Below are 18,465 nucleotides of genomic sequence, written 5' to 3'. Positions count from 1 at the left end.
AGAGAACCCAAAACATAACACTATTTCTGGAAAAAAAAAATACAACGTTTATTTTGTCTATGCACAAACAAGCACAATCTGGAAAGAAAATAACCAAAATCCAAAAACAGTGACTTAAATTACAAAAACAGTGACTTAGATTCTAGAAACAATCTATGTTTTAACCTTTGACTGTTTCTTTTATTTCATTCATCAGTTGATTATATTTAAGAAACAGAGTGCTTATTTTGCTTTGAATCCAAATACAGTGAATTTCACTATTTATTTTATAGCTTACATTTAAAAAATAGTGTGTCTATTTCATTTGGATCCAGAAAATGTGACTTAAATTTCAGAAACATTGTTACTTAAAATCCAGAAATAATTTATTTTTACAGTCCAGAAACAGTGACCCATCGTTATTATTTAATAGCATGCAGATCTCAAATTTATTTTCTGGAGAAACAGACGATGAACTCCACTGACAAAGAAAAATTGAAAAACAATACCTTGAATACACTATGCATAATAACGACGATCACATTTTAACGAAATAATACAAAATATAAATTAAATAGCATAAGAACCTATATTTTTGTTTCAAAGAAAAAGAAGAAGGTCTGCAAAACAACAATGAACTTCGTTAACGATGAAAATCTGGAACTCAACCTAAAAAAGTTAGGGGTAAAATCGACAAATAATAATTTATTATAGTTGGGCCATTTTTAGTTGGACTACTTTAATATGGGTCTTGTATTAATCATTAAATAAAACTTATAACATGATTTTTTATTAAAACTAAAACTTTTCAAATCATTTTCATTAGTTTTCCTTTTTATTGATAGATAGTTGAGGTAGATAGTTTAGATAAATAAAAAAAGTTGAAGTATATTTTCTCTAACTACATAGTCTAGTATGTCATGCATGTCAAATTTCCTAACATGGTTAAACATTTTTTTTAAAAAAAAGTCTACATTACATGTGCGGTTTAGAACCATTAGATTGACCATATTATAACATAATATGCTAAACTATCTGACAACACAAACACTATTAATGCATCAATAAAATTTTGGCAATGGCAGGTAAAGGGTCACAATCCTACAGACCAACATGCACCACTAAATGGTCCTTGGAAGTAACCACACATTGACTAGTCGAATTTTTCAGAGTTGTGACTTGAGTTCAATGTTCTTGGCATAATTTTAAAGAGATATATATGTTTCATATCTTTATTTTGAGTTCTCAAAGGGTAGGGGGCCTTAGGGAAAAAGATAAAGTAATTATATTCTTAGTTTGATGAAACATTTCATCACCAAAGCAACATGTATAGCCATATTTAGTTGCTCCATCACCGCAGGTACAAGGCAGCCTTTTGTATCTCTTTCCCACATCTTCATTCATGTACTGATTAAGATGGTTGAGGGCTCATCATTGTTCTCTCTCTTTTATTTTCAATGAGAGATATTTTAAACTATTCTAATTTATGAGGGAGAAGATTAAATTTAGATGCGAGAAACGAGCACACTTCCATGAGCAGCTAACCCAAATTATGTTGGGCTGATCAATTTAAACTTAGGGCATGTGATCATGAACATGTGGTTTACTCACATAGTATATTAGTTTATGCCTCTTGGATAGTTGAGTTGCTCACCCAGAAATTCACATGAATTGTTAGCATGACATCAATGTTGCTTTCAATAAACTTTAAGGTCATCTCCAACAGAAATGGTTAAACATAGATCTTCCCAGAATTATAGCTCTGCAAAAAATTATTTTTAAATGAACAGTGTCAGACTATATTCATATACCATCTCCAACGAAATGGGCTAAACATAGACCCCTTATAATTTATTTAAGTTTATACTTTAAAGTTATTGGTGAATTTAGTTAAACAACCGTTGGATGTTTTCAATTGTATCCATTGAATTTGAATCAATTATTTCAATTGAGGAGCTGAGCCTCAAAAAAGAGCTAAGAGGGGGGCTACATTTGGCTAGCCTAATGCCCATTTAGCCAAATAATAGCTTGGTGGACACCATATAATTATAGTCTAATCATCGGTTGGAGATGAATTTTTAGACAGATCAGGTCATTTTTTTGCTTTTGGACCTTTAGTCCTCTGCATAGGAGATGCCTTAACAAGTCATATGTTTAGATAGGCCCTTCATATGAAGGGAGCCCCATTTTTAGAAAAAAATGGGAATTAGTTATAGGAGCCACTCCACATCGAACTTCAACGATCTGACTTGTCTATGTTGTAAATCTTGATTCATAGATCATCCTTGCAAAAATTCAATTCAATCCGAAATCATTTGCCCATTCAATTGTCATGTGAAATTTCAATGTTTCTTGGACCTTCATTAATTTCTTTGAACTCAATTAGATGCCTCAAATATTTTCAATTTGGCTAATATTTTGCAAGGATGATCTATAAGATGCAACTTGAAAAATGGACAATTCACATTGTTAAGAGCAACTCCACCCAAAAAATATACCCTAAGCTATTACCCCCCCCCCCAGGCTATTGAGCAAGGTAATTACTACCCTTAGTGAATAGAAACTTTCCAAGTGTATCTTCGTTTCTAAACTGAATAGCCTAAGCAATTCATATTAAAATATTTTTTTACTTTATAAAATAATAAAAAAAAATAATTTATTTTTAATTTTAGATAGGATTTTTAACCAATTTTGTCACACCAGGATAGATTTTCGAGTAGACTTTTAACAAATAAACTTACAAAAACACACTAAATAATTTTTTTTTATAATTATAATTTGTTCTAATTTTCATTAATTTAATCAATCTGGACATTTGGATTACTAAAAATTTGAAATTCAACAGTCCAGAGTGTGTCACATCATCTATCCATTAGGGTTGGTTTCAAATTTTTTTTACCATTCAGATTTCCAATGGCACGTAGACCCTAATTTGGAGCCACTTAGTGCGCCTGCAAGCGGAACCCCTGAAATCCTAGTGGGGGACGTGCCCGTCCTCTCGCATGAATTGGGTGCGCCTGGCAAAAAAAAAAATTCAAAATCGTGGTTGATGCCACCGTGACGTTAGCCTAATGTCACTCCACCTAATCACTGGACAGGCGATTAGGGCATGGGGGTGTATGTTGGGCTCCCTTGGAGCCCAAGTTAGGCTATTTCCAATCGAAATGGCTAAATATAGCCTCGTTCATAATTATAGCCCTCCAAAAAATTATTTTTAAATAAACAGTGTCTGGTCATACTCATATACCATCTTTAACCGAAGGGGCTAAATATAGCCCCCTCAATAATTTATTAGTTTTAAGTTTATATTTTAAATTTATTAGTTATTTTAGCTAAACTACCTTTGGACGTTTTCAAATATAGTTGTTGAGTTTGAATCAATCATTGTGTAATACCTTGTATTAAAAAAAACAAAAAGGTATGTATACATATTATTTCTATATTACAAAAGTGTTGTATCCCTCTGTAATTGTATTTCCTCTATTTTGGTTTAAGATCATTGGACAAATATACGTAATTACTAATAGAGTGAGAGGTGGGAATTTTATCAATAGAGTTTGATATTTTTCTTACAAAGAGCTGAGAGCTTAAGGAGGGACTAATTGAGTAGTTTTTGCTTGATTCATTTTTCTTCCAAGGATGAGGTGGAAATTAGTAATTAATAGAAGCTAATACTTAGGGTGAAGAGGTGGAGTCTATAGCCTGTATATGTTAGTCTATTTGCATGCTGGTGGAAACACTTTGAGGTATTAGAAGTGCTTACTTATCAATCTAAAGGAATCTTAATTATTTAGGCAATACTCTCACTCAAATGCAACTCTATCAAGCTTCCAAATGTTCCAATGCAGTGAGAACATGTGGATTTGAAATGCAAGTGTAGACGTGTGTGAAGATCCTTAACATAATAGCATCCTTGATATGATTCTATTCTATATATATAAATGAACGAGAAGAGAAGAGAAGAGAAAGAACAGCACCACGGCAGCAAAGAAGAAAATCATCATTTTCTCATATCCCTTCTTCTTTATCATCCAATTTGTGTAGATTATGTAATGGCTTTTCAAGCTACTTTCTTCATATTTTGTAAATCTCATTTTTAGTGAACCACAAATACAAACACAATCCTAGTGGACGTAGTCAAATTGGCAAACCATTTAAATCCCGTGTTTGTATACTTATATTTTGAGAACATGTGGATTTGAAATGCAGATGTAGACGTGTGTGAAGTTCTTTAACATAGTAGCATCCTTGATATGATTCGATTCTATATATATAAATGAACGAGAAGAGAAGAGAAGAGAAAGAACAGCACCACGGCAGCAAAGAAGAAAATCCTCATTTTCTCATATCCCTTCCCTTCTTCTTTATCATCCAATTTGTGTAGATTATGTAATGGCTTTTCAAGCTACTTTCTTCATATTTTGTAAATCTCATTTTTAGTGAACCACAAATACAAACACAATCCTAATGGACGTAGTCAAATTGGCAAACCACTTAAATTCCGTGTTTGTATACTTATATTTTGAGATCATTACCATGAAAAACACCTTCAACCAACAATGGAAATCTCCCCAGAAAACCTAAAGCCAAAGAAATGAAATACCAATAATCACCATGAATCTAACCCTAAATCAAATCGAGTTACATAAACTATTATTCATAGAAAGTTGGATTTTTAATTTGGAGGCAACCATAATTTCACACCAAATTGATCAAAGCAATCAACCGTTTTTCTCCATCTCCTCACCGGTGTTCGAACGCTACCACCAAGTAGTAACGACAACGTTGCCCTTGGCCAGTCAAGCTCACCAATGGGAGTCATGGTGGACGAAGATGATGTCGTGATTAAGACTGGTACAACTGAGCAAGCTATGTTTCAATAGAATTGCTCTTTGTAACCCAAATAGGGTTATGCATCAATATCACCTAGAGAGAGATGGAGTAAAATGGTAAAGTAATATTTCTCAATTATATTATTGTGTGTTATCAACACTTCATTATTGACAACATAATACAATTTTGGCTACTAACTATTTTTTATTAGTTTTGCAGAATGTTTGTTATAGAACATGCAATTATTGATATCCATATTACTATACATATACATAAGCATCCATGCAAGAAAAAGAGTTGTGTGTGTGTTAAGTGCTCACCTGTGTTAATTGTTTGACTTCTGCAAATATTCAAGGGCTAGAGAATGCCTTGAATATAAAACAATGAAACCATGTATACGTCAAGCGTCGAGGGAGTGGCTTGAATATACAATTGGGCGTCAGGGAAAGTGCCTCTATAATAAAGTGGAAAGTGCCTCCATATAATTATAGCTCAAACATCAGTTGCCGATGAATTTTTGGACAAATCAGGTCCATTTTTGGCTTTTTGACCTTTAGCCTCTTCATTAGAGATGGCCTTAATGGGAAGGGCTTCACCAATTTTTTGGGGGTTGGATTGCCCAATACCCTAGGGGATTGCTAGGTGTGAAGTTACTTTGAAGTTCGATATCGTTTGGATCCCACAACTAATTCTATTAAAAAAAAAAAAAACCAGGGATCCATTCTCTTAAAATATATATTCTAAATTATACTGGTTTGGATTATTTACTACATTGGTTCACAGATGATTGTATCATGTAAGTCACTACATAAATGAATATAAACAAATTCAATTGAAATATATTTTCTCTAACTACATAGTCTAGCATATCATGCATGTCAACTTGCCTAACTTGGATTACACATTCGAAAGAAACCTACATACAGTACATGCGTGGTTTTGAATCATTAGGTTGCCAATATCGTAACATAACACGCTAAATTATCTGACAATACATACACTATTAATGCATCAATTAAATTGTGGCAATGACATGCAAAGGTCATAATCCCAGAGACCAACATGCACCACTAAATGGTCCAAGGAAATAATCAAGCATACACAATTCGACTAGTCGAATTTTTCAGAGTTATGACATGAGTTCAATCTTGTCGGCATAATTTTAAAGTTAAGTATATGTTTCATACCTTTCTTTTTAGGTCTAAAAGGGGAAGGGCCTTATGGAAAAAGATAAAGTAAGTAATTTATATTATTAGTTGGATGAAACATTTCATCACCAAAGCAAGATTTGTAGCCATACCAGAAGATTCAGAACTCGTTATGCAAGAAAGAGACGAAAAGAGAGAGGATCTTTTTAGCTAGTTGCTCCACCATCGCAGGTACAAGGCAGCCTTCTGTATCTCTTTCCCACATCTTCATTCATGCGCTGATTAAGACGGTTGAGGGCTCATTATTTTTCTCTCTTTTATTTTCAACAAGAGGTATTCCAAATTACTTTAATTTATGTGGGAGAGGATCAAATTTAGATGTAAAGAACGAGTACACTACCTTGGCCAGATGACCTAAAATATGTTGGGCTGATCAATTTAAAAGCTTAAAATTTAGGGCATGTGTTCATGAACATGTGATTGAGAATAAAAGCACATAGGATACTAGTTTATGCCTCTTGGAGAGTTGAGTTGCTTACCCAAAAATCACATGAATTGTTGGCATGACATCAATGTTGCTTTCAATAGACTCTAATTATTAAGTCACCCCAGTCAATCACAGATCTGTATTCATGGTGCAAACAACTCATGTGACCAAGTTATATACGTATGTTTATGGGGTGTGTAATATTCAATATTTTTAATACAAAAAATATCTTCAATACTATGTAACATTGAATGATATGAGAATGAACGATTAAAATTAGAAATAGAAGATATAAATCATGACGGTGTGGCCCAGTCGTTGGAGACATATTCCACACAGCACGTAATAAGTTTGGATCCTAGCCTGGTGAATTGCATGATAGTAGTCGGGGGGAGGTTGAAATGCTTCTTTGAGTCTTCATGGCCCCAGAAGGGTGGACTGCCGCGGCAAAAACACTAGCTGGTCCCATTGTAAGTAAAAAAAAAAAAAAAGAAATATAAGAGCTAAACAACTAAGACACCCGTTGCAATGAAGCCACACCAATGATACATAGCATTGAAGCCACACCCTCTTACTATGACCCATATCCAGGGAGGAGCTGGAAATGGACACATGACCTAATAACACAATTAAATACTTTTAACCACTTGAACTACAAATGAAGCATGTCGGAAATCAAACACAAGCCCAAAGTGATACTATTGATTTTCTAAGTTTTATTTCTTTCAGCAACTTTTAGTCAGAGCGACTTTAAAGCTGCAAACCCCAGACCACCTCATCTCTCTTAAATAGGGATTGCTTTCACTAGTGAGAAAACAGTGCCAGGGCAGAGAGATTTGGATAGGTCATCTTTATTGACATGTACTGCAAAGAGGAAGAACATACACAGAGTAATGCTGTGTGATATTTTAGGCCACAAGTTTAAAGTAATTTGGAGACATTGCACCATAACATAAAAAGGACATCTAGCTTTGGAAAGGACCGGCAAATTAATGGGTTTTACTATGCCAGGGTTCAAAGCAATTTGGAAGCTGTACCATACCATAAAATTGACTTCTAGCTTTCATTTGAAAAGGATGGCAAATAAATACTACATCTAAGCTATCTTATCAGTATTTGAATCAAGAAAACTCCGATCGTTTATTACAAGAGCACGAGCATATAAGCTGAAAAATGATAAAAATTTTGCATAGGTTTGAACTAAATAAACACTGTCAGAACTTGCATTGCCTCCAGAGCGAATTGGAACAAGATTAACAAGAGGTTCAACTAGTGGCGAGAATACTGAGATTGTCTTTAAGGAGCTAGCTATAGCGGGATTGATGAAGCGGTTCAACTAGTGTAAATAACATTAAAAAGCTTCAAAAAAGTTCAGCTTTCTCCATTTAGGATCATATACGCAAAGATTGTATTATTATTCACTAATTCAGTTGCAAGAAACTATGTGGCTATTGTACAACCAAGTTTCCAGTAAATTCACATGGTTGACAAGCTCACAAATCAGGAAAGGGACATAGATCATCAAACCAATTTGAAGAACAAAAGCTACCGTTCGAAACATGGGGGCACCTGACCATCAGACTCCTTTCAACACTTTTAGTGAAACCTTCCAAATGACAATGACATCAAATCAATGCATAAGTTTCTACCATCATTTAAGTGAAGCTTCGGTGATTCTGCATCCAGATTCCTGCACACACGAAAGATCACTATCTTCTTTCTTAACATGTTAACTTCACTGGTCTGACAAGGAGATATATTACCTTGTAAATGGATCTCCTTGTGGTTATGTACACTGGATGAAGGGTTTGAGGCAGGGAGACCTCATTTCCCCCTACCATTTCCTTCTTTGTGCCGAGGGACTCTCTGTGCTTATTGCCTCCAAGGAACGATGTTGTGCCATCAAAGGGGTCATTGTGAGTCAGGAGGCTTCTCCCATTCATCATTTACTTTTCGCCGATGACAGTTTCATATTTGCTCGTGCTGCACAGGAGGACTGTGAGATGGTCAAGGAGATTCTAGTGTGTTTCGAAGGAGCCTCAGGGCAACAAGTGAACTTCCAAAAGAGTGCGATCTGCTTTAGTAGAAATATTAAGCGATATGATCAGGGGTACCTAGCTACGGTGCTTGGGGTTGTAAGAGTGGATCGACACGAGGAGTACTTGGGGCTCCCTACTTTCATCGATTAAAATAGAGGGGCATGTTTTACTCATATCAAGGAAAGTCTATGGAAGAAACTGCAGGGATGGAAAGGTAAAACTATCACTGCAGCGGCAAGGGAATTGCTAGTCAAAGTGGTGGCGCAATCAATCCCACTTTATTGCCCTAGTATTTATGTGACGAACTACAACAATTATTTGCTTCTTATTGGTGGAATGAGTCTAAGAACTCTAGGAAAATCCATTGGGTGGCTTGGGATAATCTGTGTTTGCCCAAAAAAAATGAGGGGCAGAGCTTGGGTTTCGTAATTTATACGTTTTTAATCTTGCACTTTTGGCCAAACAAGGGTGGAGGATCATCCAAGAGCCTACTTCTTTGGTCTCAGTTTTCAAGGCAAAGTATTTCCCTCACTCCTCCTTCCTTGAGGCGAGTGTTCGATCTAATGCTTCCTATGCGTGGCGTAGCATTTGTGCCTCTAGAGAAGTTATTTTGCAAGGATCCATGTGGCAAATAGGTGATGGTACCTCAATAATGGCGTCGGGTGATAGATGGCTGCCACTACCATCCACTTTTCGACTTTTTCTCCCAAATCACAGGAATGTAATGTGAATATGGTAGTGAGCTTTCTGAAGATGCTAGATGGAAGTTGGATATGCTTGGTCCATCAATTTCTATTAAGAGATGGATGCAATTCGACCCATTCCTTTGAGCATACGAAGAACTAATGACTAATTAATATGACATTATAACACCGGGGTCTGTTCACAGTAAAAAGTGTTTATCATGTTGCTCGAAATTGGATCTTCCCCTCAACTATCTCTGCTTCCTTTTCGAGGTATGTATTACACCTCTCGGTGCTGTGGGATTCTCTTTGGAAGGCCAATGTCCCTCCCAAAGTGAAAATGGCAGCTTGGAGAATTATCTCCAACATAATTCCCACTGGTGATAATCTTCATAAACGGCATGTCCTGTTGGATCTTACTTGTATTCTTTGCTGGGTGGAATCTGAGACGGTAGGGCATCTCATGATTGAGTGCCTGTTTGCAAGGTGTACTTGGCTTGCATCTTCGATAGGGCTAAGACATGGGCAGAATTATGGAAGATCTCTGAAGGAGTAGGCACTGGCGATGGTTAATGAAGTTAGATCGTTGGATTTTGAGTGCATTCTTATCATACTTTGGGCAATCTGGAATGTTAGAAGTTGAAGGAAAATTTTCTAAAAACAAGTTCATTTGAGCAACATCTATGCATGCAATTAACAATTAAAGGCAGAATCATGCTTGTATGCACTCAAAAACAAAACTTTACCCATGAAATTCAAGGCCTAGTAGTTATGGTGAACCAAGATTCAACTCAAATCTTAAAGAAAAGAGTTTAGAAACTTTTATACCTTTGAAGCACCTCTTTGCATAAGCAAAAGCTAATCACCCAAGAGAGAGGGCCTTCATTCCTTACTTCTTAGCTCCATGGATTTCTTGGAGGAGGATGATTGAATGGATTCTTCAAGTTCCCAAGAAAGGGAACCTCTAAGTTTCCACACCAAGGAGGGACTTGAAGAAGAGATGAGTGACCTTGGAGGAGGATTGATACTAGTAAATCCCCTCCAAGGGGGCCGGCCTCCTAGAGAGAAAAAGAGAGCTTTTGTTCTCTCCAATTTCCTCAAGAGAGCACCCTAATGAATTTTGGCTATCAAGTCCTTTATATAGTCACTTCACTTAAGTGACAAAAAAACCAAAAATTTTCATTCATGATATGGCCGCCCTTCTAAAGGCTTTGAGCTGTTTAGGCCCTTTTGAGTCTTTAGTCATTAAGTTGTCATACAACTTAAGTTAATGGGCTTAACGGTTCTTAGCCCAATGGGCCTTGATGTCCACTAATTACTCAAGAGCTAAAACAAATTTATTTGTTTGATTAATTAACGTATTAATTAATCCTAGTCATAAATAATTAAACCACTTAATTATCCTTACTCATCTCAATTGTTTCTTCAATCTTTACCTTACACGGTGTATGATCCATTAGGTTCCTTTTAGTGAGGCAGTGGGCGATTAGAACTCTTCAAATCGATTGTGAATTGAGACTTACTTTCAATTCTCCTTTTAGTGATTATACACCTTTAGGGCTTCCATAAACCATGAGTGACACCTAGCAGTATGTCATGGCTACCCAAGCTAATTAGAAGAGATGGAGAACCTATTCAGTTTGGGATTAAAATGCAATACGGTATTTCTCTAATACAATACTCTTGACCACATTGTTTGGTTTGATAGTTTATTCATGTCTAATATCCAATATGATACTCTTACTTATATGATTACCTTGAATGTGATTTGGAATGACTTCCTAAATTTCATTCATACTATGGCCAGAGATTCTTAATCATATCACAAAGAATTCTGCCTCAAACGGTTTCAAGGTTAGAGATCCCTTGTTGTGCATTCACTTGCCTCCATGGCTAAGTGGCTTAACCCCAACTATGTCTTGGACACTGTCTAACGGAGTGACTTTGACATAGTCAAAGATCAAGGACCTAACCATAAGACAACTATGATGCCTCAGGTCAAAGGACTACTTTACATTATCCCAACCATGAGTTCTCACATGACATGAGTATGAGAACTCTTTGTTAATCACGTTCAGTGGACTCATTCTTTATTGAGCACCTACATGTTTGTCTTGGTGTCAATCACACCAATGACTTGAGACCAGTCACTCTCTCTAAGAGAAGACATAGCATGTACTGATGTTAACGGACTGTCAATGCCCAATTGACAATCCTATAATCAGGAACGTTTAGGATATGTATACGAAAGAGAATGATCTCATGAATCTAACTGGACTTATCGTTTAAGCATATAACATTTACATGAGATAGCTTTAAACAATAATCTTTGCCCTTTATATTAAACCAAATTAGTTTAATATGTGAAATGCCCATAAAGTATCATCATATGATTAGCTTTAGGGCACATTTCCAACAAAAATCTCAAGTTTTGGGGTGGGGCAACCTCTCCCTCTCCAAGTGCTGTTATGAGATGTGCCATTGATTGGTGGCAAGAATACCTTAGGATCAACTTCAAGCCACGTCTGCCTAGAAGGCATGCTCCCATTCAGAAATGGTCTTGTCCTCCACCTGGAAGGCTTAAACTTAATGTGGATAGTGACTGGTGCAAGGAAACTAATATGGGTGATGTGGGATTGATATTCTGCGATTCAAATGGAACTTTTGTGGCTGCTACGAGTAGGAGATTTGGGGACATCTTCTCTCCTATTCACATTGAAGCACTTGCAATTAGAGAGGGTCTTTTGATGGTGATCGAAAGGGGTTTACAAAGCATTTCGTTGGAAAGCGATTCACTTTAGATCATTTCCGCTTTAAATGAGTCTTCTTTGAATGTGTCTACCATCGGACCTATCATTGAAGATGCCAAATCTTTATTGCTCTTGGTCACTGAAGATACTGTGTCCCATGTTCATCATCAAGCTAACTCTGTTGCCCATAGGCTTGCTCGTTTTGCCCTCTACAAAGGTGGTTGTACTTGGTTTGATGAAACCCCCTCATTGATTTGTGATTTAATTAAGGAGGATCTCTCCATCCCTTATACTGAGTAGCCTATTCTTGGCATTTAATTAAATCATATCGTATTTTATCCAAAAAAAAAAAAGAAAAGTATGTCATGCATGTCAAATTGCCTAACTTGGATTACACATTTGATAGAAACCTGCATTAAATGTGTTGTGTGGTTTATAATTATTAGATTGCCAATATCGTAACATAACACGCTAAATTGTTTGACAACATAAACAATATTAATACACCAATAAAATTGTGGTAATGACATGTAAAGGGTCACAATCCTAGAGACCAACGTGCACCACTAAATGGTCCCAATGAAATAATCATGCATGGCTATAATACACACATTGACTAGTCGAATTTTTCAGACTTATGAAATGAGTTCAATGTTCTTGGCATAACTTTAAAGTGATATAAATGTTCATATCGTTCTTTTTAGTTCCAAAAGGGAAAAAGATAAAGTAATTATATTCTTAGTTTGGTGAAACATTTCATCACCAAAGCAACATGTATAGCCATATTCCCAGTTGTTCCACCACCGCAGGTACAAGGCAGCCTTTTGTATCTCTTTCCCACATCTTGATTCATGTACTGATTACGATGGTTGAGGGCTCATCATTTTTCTCTCTATTTTATTTCCAACGAGAGATATTCTAAACTACTTTAATTTCTGCAAGAAAAGATCGAATTTAGATGCAAAGTACTAGTACACTACCCTAACCACTGACTTAAATTACATTGGGCTGATCAATTTAAAGGCTTCAAATTTAGGGCATGTGAGCATGAACATGTGGTTGAGTAATGCACGTAGTATATTAGTTATGCCTCTTGGAGAGTGAAATTCACATGAATTGTTGGTTGCTTTCAATATACTCTAATTATTAAGTCACCCCAGTCAATGACAGATCTATAATTAGAGTGAGTAGCAAACAACTCATGTGACCTAGTTATATACGTACGTTTATGGGGTGTATAATATACAATATTTTTAATATGAAAATTTCTCAATATTATGCAACATTGAATGATACGAAAATGAATGATTAAGACTATAAATAGAAGATCTAAACCATCACAGGAGTGGCCTAGTGGTTGGAAAAGTATTTCACACAGCACATCTTAGATTATATTCCTGGCCTGGTGAATCACACAATGGTGGCCAAGAGGAGGCTGAAATGCTTCTACGAGTTTTCCCAGCCCTCGAAAGGATGGACTGCTGTGGCGAAGCACCAACTGGTCCATTTTTTAGAAAAGGCAAAAAAAAAAAAAAAAATCTATTTATATATAGAAGGGCTAAACAACTAAAACACCCGTAGCATTGAACCCACACCCAATGATATGTAGCATTGAAGTCACACCCTTTTAATGCAACCCATATCAGGGGAGGAGCCAGAAATGGACACGCAACCTAATAAAAAAATCAAATACTTTTAATTACTTGAATTACAAGCGGAGCGTGTCGGAAATCAAACACAAGCCCAATGTGATACTATTGATTTTCTAAGTTTTATTTCTTTCAGCAACTTTAAAGCTGCAAACCCCAGACCTTCTCTCTCTTAAATAGGGATTGCTTTCACTAGAGAGAACACAGTGCGAAGCCAGAGAGATATGGATAGGTCATCTTTATTGACATGTACTGCAAAGAGGAAGAACATACACAGAGTAATGCTGTGTGATATTTTAGGCCACAAGTTTAAAGCAATTTGGAGACATTGCAGCATCACATAAAAAGGACATGTAGCTTTCGAAAGGACCGGCAAGTTAATGGGTTTTACTATGCCACAATTCAAAGCAATTTGGAAGTTGTACCATGCCATAAAATTGGCTTCGAGCTTTCATTTGAAAATGATAACAAATTAGTAATACATCTAAGCTATCTTACCAGTATTTGAATCAAGAAAATTCCCATTGTTTATGATGAGAAAATGAGCATACAAGCTGAAAAATGACAAAATTTTCGCATAGGTTCGGACTAAATAAACACTGTCAGAACTTGCATTGCCTCCAGAGTGAATTTGAACAAGATTAGCAAGAGGTTCAATTAGTGATGAGAATACTGGCATTGTCTTTATGGAGTTATCTACAGCGGGATTACGAAGCGGTTCAACTAGTGTAAATAACATTAAAAAGCTTCAAAAAAGTTCAGCTTTCTCAGTTTTGGATCATATTGGTCAAAGAAATCACAGGTAGACAAGCGAAGCATAAAGGAAACAGAACAACGAATAAAATTCTATGCATAAAATACGCAAGGATTATATTAATTCACTAATTCAGGTGCAAGCAACGCAATGGCTATTGTACAACGAAGTTTCCAGTAAATTCACATGGTTGAAAAACTCACAAATCAGGAAAAGGATATAGACCATCAAACCAATTTGAAGAACTAAAGCTATCATTCGAAACATGGGGGCACCTGACCAGTCGGACTCCTTTCAACACTTTGAGTGACAAGCTTCCAAATGACAATGACATCACATCAATGCTCAAGTTTCTACCATCGCTTAAGTGAAGCTTCGGTAATTCTGCATCCAGATACCTGCACACAGCATAAAGATCAATACCTTCTTTCTTAACATGTCAACTTCACTGGTCTGACAAGGAGATATATTACCTTGTAGGAATGAGATTTGTGTTTCCATATATACAAATTTCAAAGATTCTTGGAGCGTTCGGATGATCTGTAAATACGATATGCAGCAATACACATTGTGGCATTGCCTCTAACTGTCAGAGCTGCTTGAAGGGCCACCAATACCTACAACTCATTGAGGAGGAACAAAGTCACTGTAGATATTTTGTCTCAAAACTCAGTTCCTGTTGTAATTGAAGGGACAAATTCATAAGAATCTAGCGACTGATTGTTGCAATTTACAATCATGATCAACAAATTGTTTTGTGTTTGAACCATTTCATTTTCCTGCCTCTTAAAATGTCCAATTTAAAAAGAAAAAAAAAAAAAAACATTGAAAAATTTCGGATTGCCTAGTATTCCACCAATTAGTAAACCAAGATTCTAGACTTTTATTAAATGAGAGAGAGATCCACCAAGGCAAAAATACTATAGATGCAAGATATATAAGGGAAATTAATACTTTCTTTTTTGCCATTTTTTCGTCTGTGAATTTTAAAATTTTTAATGAACGCACCTCATTCGTCGACTCTATATGATACTAATATTTCTATCAAGCATAAGTTCTATTACAAGTCATCGATGTATTTCCGGATTTTTTTGTGATTCAGTACAGCGGTTAGTCCTTGAATTTAGAAAGAATATAGAATAAGAAAGAGCCCTCTTCAGGCCACCCTTCTTACCTCAAGAGACTCGGAGTTATAAAAGAAATGCCATGTGCATGCACATAGTGCTCCACCAAGCAGGGGAACGTACACCAATAAACTAAAAGTTAAACTGAGGCAGTAGACATTTGAATAGATGTAAAACACCAAAGCAAGCTCTATATAAAGCTCCTCAACCAGCCAGCCCCCAACCCCCAGTTTCTTTCTTAAGGGATATATAGTAACTTGGAAATTAAACTTTTAACTTAAGACTAAATATGATATCAACACCATGTTGAAAGCCAAGTTCTAAAATATGAGACCCTAATCCGTTTGAATTGTAAAATTGGTTAATTAGACATGAGGCTGCCAACTTAAGTCGTAACTTGTGAGCTTGTTTGTTAGTGCCCTTATATTCTAACTTCCAAGTAACTTAACAAAATAAGAAATTCAAAGACGATATTTATTCAAGTTAGATGAGCATTAAGGAGATTTTTTTTTTTTTTTTTCCAGGAAAACAATGGTTAACACAGAAGTACCATGGTAACAGAAATCTACCATTCCGTAGTACAGTTTTTGACCTTATCGTCAACTCATGGATATGCCATCACGAAGATATATTAGAGACATTTACCCAGTATTGGTAACTATACAAGTGAAGCACAAAGGACAAATCAATAAAATTATCTGGAAAACTGGTGACCCATAAAGTTCAAATCTTGCTTGCTGGCTCATGATAATACCAATACATGTGCTATGCTCTGAAAAAGTGGAAGCCCTGTGCTTTTGCTTATCTCCTCAGAAGAGTGTGTAGTGTAAAGACGAGGACGAGTCAGCTGAGCATATGTGTTTACGTTGCTTCTTCACTTGGAAATTTTTGAGTAGATTGTTCCTAACGTTGGGTATAAACTGTTACTTCTTGCTGAGTTTGTGGAGATTTGGGAAAATAAGATGGTTTCCTCTCCTTGGTATTCTGCAATTCGGGCCTCTATTCGGATTGTGGGGTTGGAGTGGAATAGTAGGATATTCGACAATATGCAGAGATATTCATCTCCCCGCTTATGTTTGAAAAAAATTGGTTATTTGATGCGAGTAGTATGATTTCAGCCGAAAAACTACTGGAAACGAAGGGGCAACAATCTCTTAAAAGTACGTTAATGGAGTAATAAGTTCCACATTATTCATGATAACTAAGTTTAACAGACACAAAATCTGCTCCTTGGTTTAATCAATGATCACGAAACCAATCAATTTCGAACCGAAATTCATCGCGAGAATTTGAAAGACTGGAATATAAACTCACCATCCCCACGACAGCCCTTTCCAAGATTCGAACCCGGACTTCTCCCCGTACTGCCACACCAACGCCATTGCTGTTATCCTTGCAACCAAACAAACCAAATTCAAATTACCAAAGCAACAAACCACTAGTGTGAAATATCCAACCAAAATTAACAAGAAAATGCAAATATTAAAACAAATTCACAAAACCCCATTTGCAAAAGTAGAACAAAATGAGTCTCTCTCACCATTCGACCGACGCTGGACACGTGAATGGCCCAGGTGGGCAACGAGAGGGCATTGGAGGGTTCATTCAAGGGCAGCAGCTCAGAAGCTGAGGCGGGTTGGACGAGGGTCAGGGTCTGTTAGGAACCACACCGGTACCGGAGAATCGACCAGAACCAGTAGCTATGAAAGCAAGGAGGGCGAAAGGATAGAGAGAGAACCAAAGAGGATATTCTACTGATTTGTGGAAGTCTGTTTCTTACAATGAAATTCGGAGGCATGCATACCCCTCGTGCTTACAATTCCCCAACATTTCCGTGAAACCTTCTACTAATTATAAGCTCATTACAATCAAACCCCATACTTTTAACTCCCTACAATTATACCCTTAACTACCTTACACTTTAGTCCTTACTACTATTAGCTGAATTCTTACTGTGACTAAGGCAATCACAACTGGGTCATAACAAGGTTTTAGAGAGGGAATGAAGGGTATTTAGCTTTGAACTCATCAAAATCCTCCCAAGTAGGCTCCGGTTCTCCTTGCTCTTGCCACTGTACCAGTAATTGAACTCCTGCAACGTCTCCTTTCTTATAGATTCTCCTTGCCAACACTGCAACAGGTGTATCCTCTACCAATCCATCTTCAACAAGCTGTGGTAAAACAGTCTACGGTGTCACTTTAGTTCCCAGTTGTTTCTTCAATTGACTCACATGAAACACAGGGTGAATTTTTGTGCTTGATGGCAGGTTCAATTTATAGGCCACATTCCCAACCTTCTCACATATCTCATAAGGTCCATAGTATCGTGGTTGAAGCTTATGGTAGCTGTGAGGAGATAGGGTCTGCAACTGATAAGGAACCAGTTTTAGATACACAGAATCCCCAACTTCAAATTGCCTCTCCATTCTCTTCTTGTCATGCTGCATCTTCATGCGATTCTAGGCCATTTCTAGGTTGTTTTTCAGCATAGATAACACCTTATCCCTTTCCAGTAAACTTTGTTCTACAGCTTCCACCCTTGCAGTACCAAATTCATACGGTATAATTTCAGGAGGAGGGTAGCCATATACGAGTTCGAAAGGTGTGAATTTGGCAAATGAGTGGTAGGAGGTGTTGAAACACCACTCAGCCCAAGGGAGCCATTGAACCCACTTCTTTGGTTGACCCCCCCACAAAACACCTTAACTAGGTCTCGAGACACCTGTTCATCACTTCAGTTTAACCATCAGTTTAAGGATGGTAACCAGAGCTCATGCACAGTTTTGACCCTTGTAATTTGAACAATTCTCGCCAAAAGGCATTGACAAAAATAAGATCCCTATCACTGACCACTGAGCTTGGCATGCCATGTAGTTTCAGCACATTGTCAATAAAGGCATGTGCTACTGTAATTGCAGTGTAGGGGTGGGACATCGCTATGAAGTGAGCACTCTTAGACAACCTGTCGACTACCACTAATATCACGGACTTCCCTTTGCATAAAGGCAGCCCCACTGTG

The sequence above is a fragment of a genome, unplaced genomic scaffold (assembly GCF_019419815.1).
Source record: "Pyrus x bretschneideri cultivar Hongxiangsu unplaced genomic scaffold, Pyrus_bretschneideri_v1 Contig14, whole genome shotgun sequence".
Classification (NCBI taxonomy): domain Eukaryota; kingdom Viridiplantae; phylum Streptophyta; class Magnoliopsida; order Rosales; family Rosaceae; genus Pyrus; species Pyrus x bretschneideri.
This window is presented reverse-complemented; position numbering follows the sequence as displayed.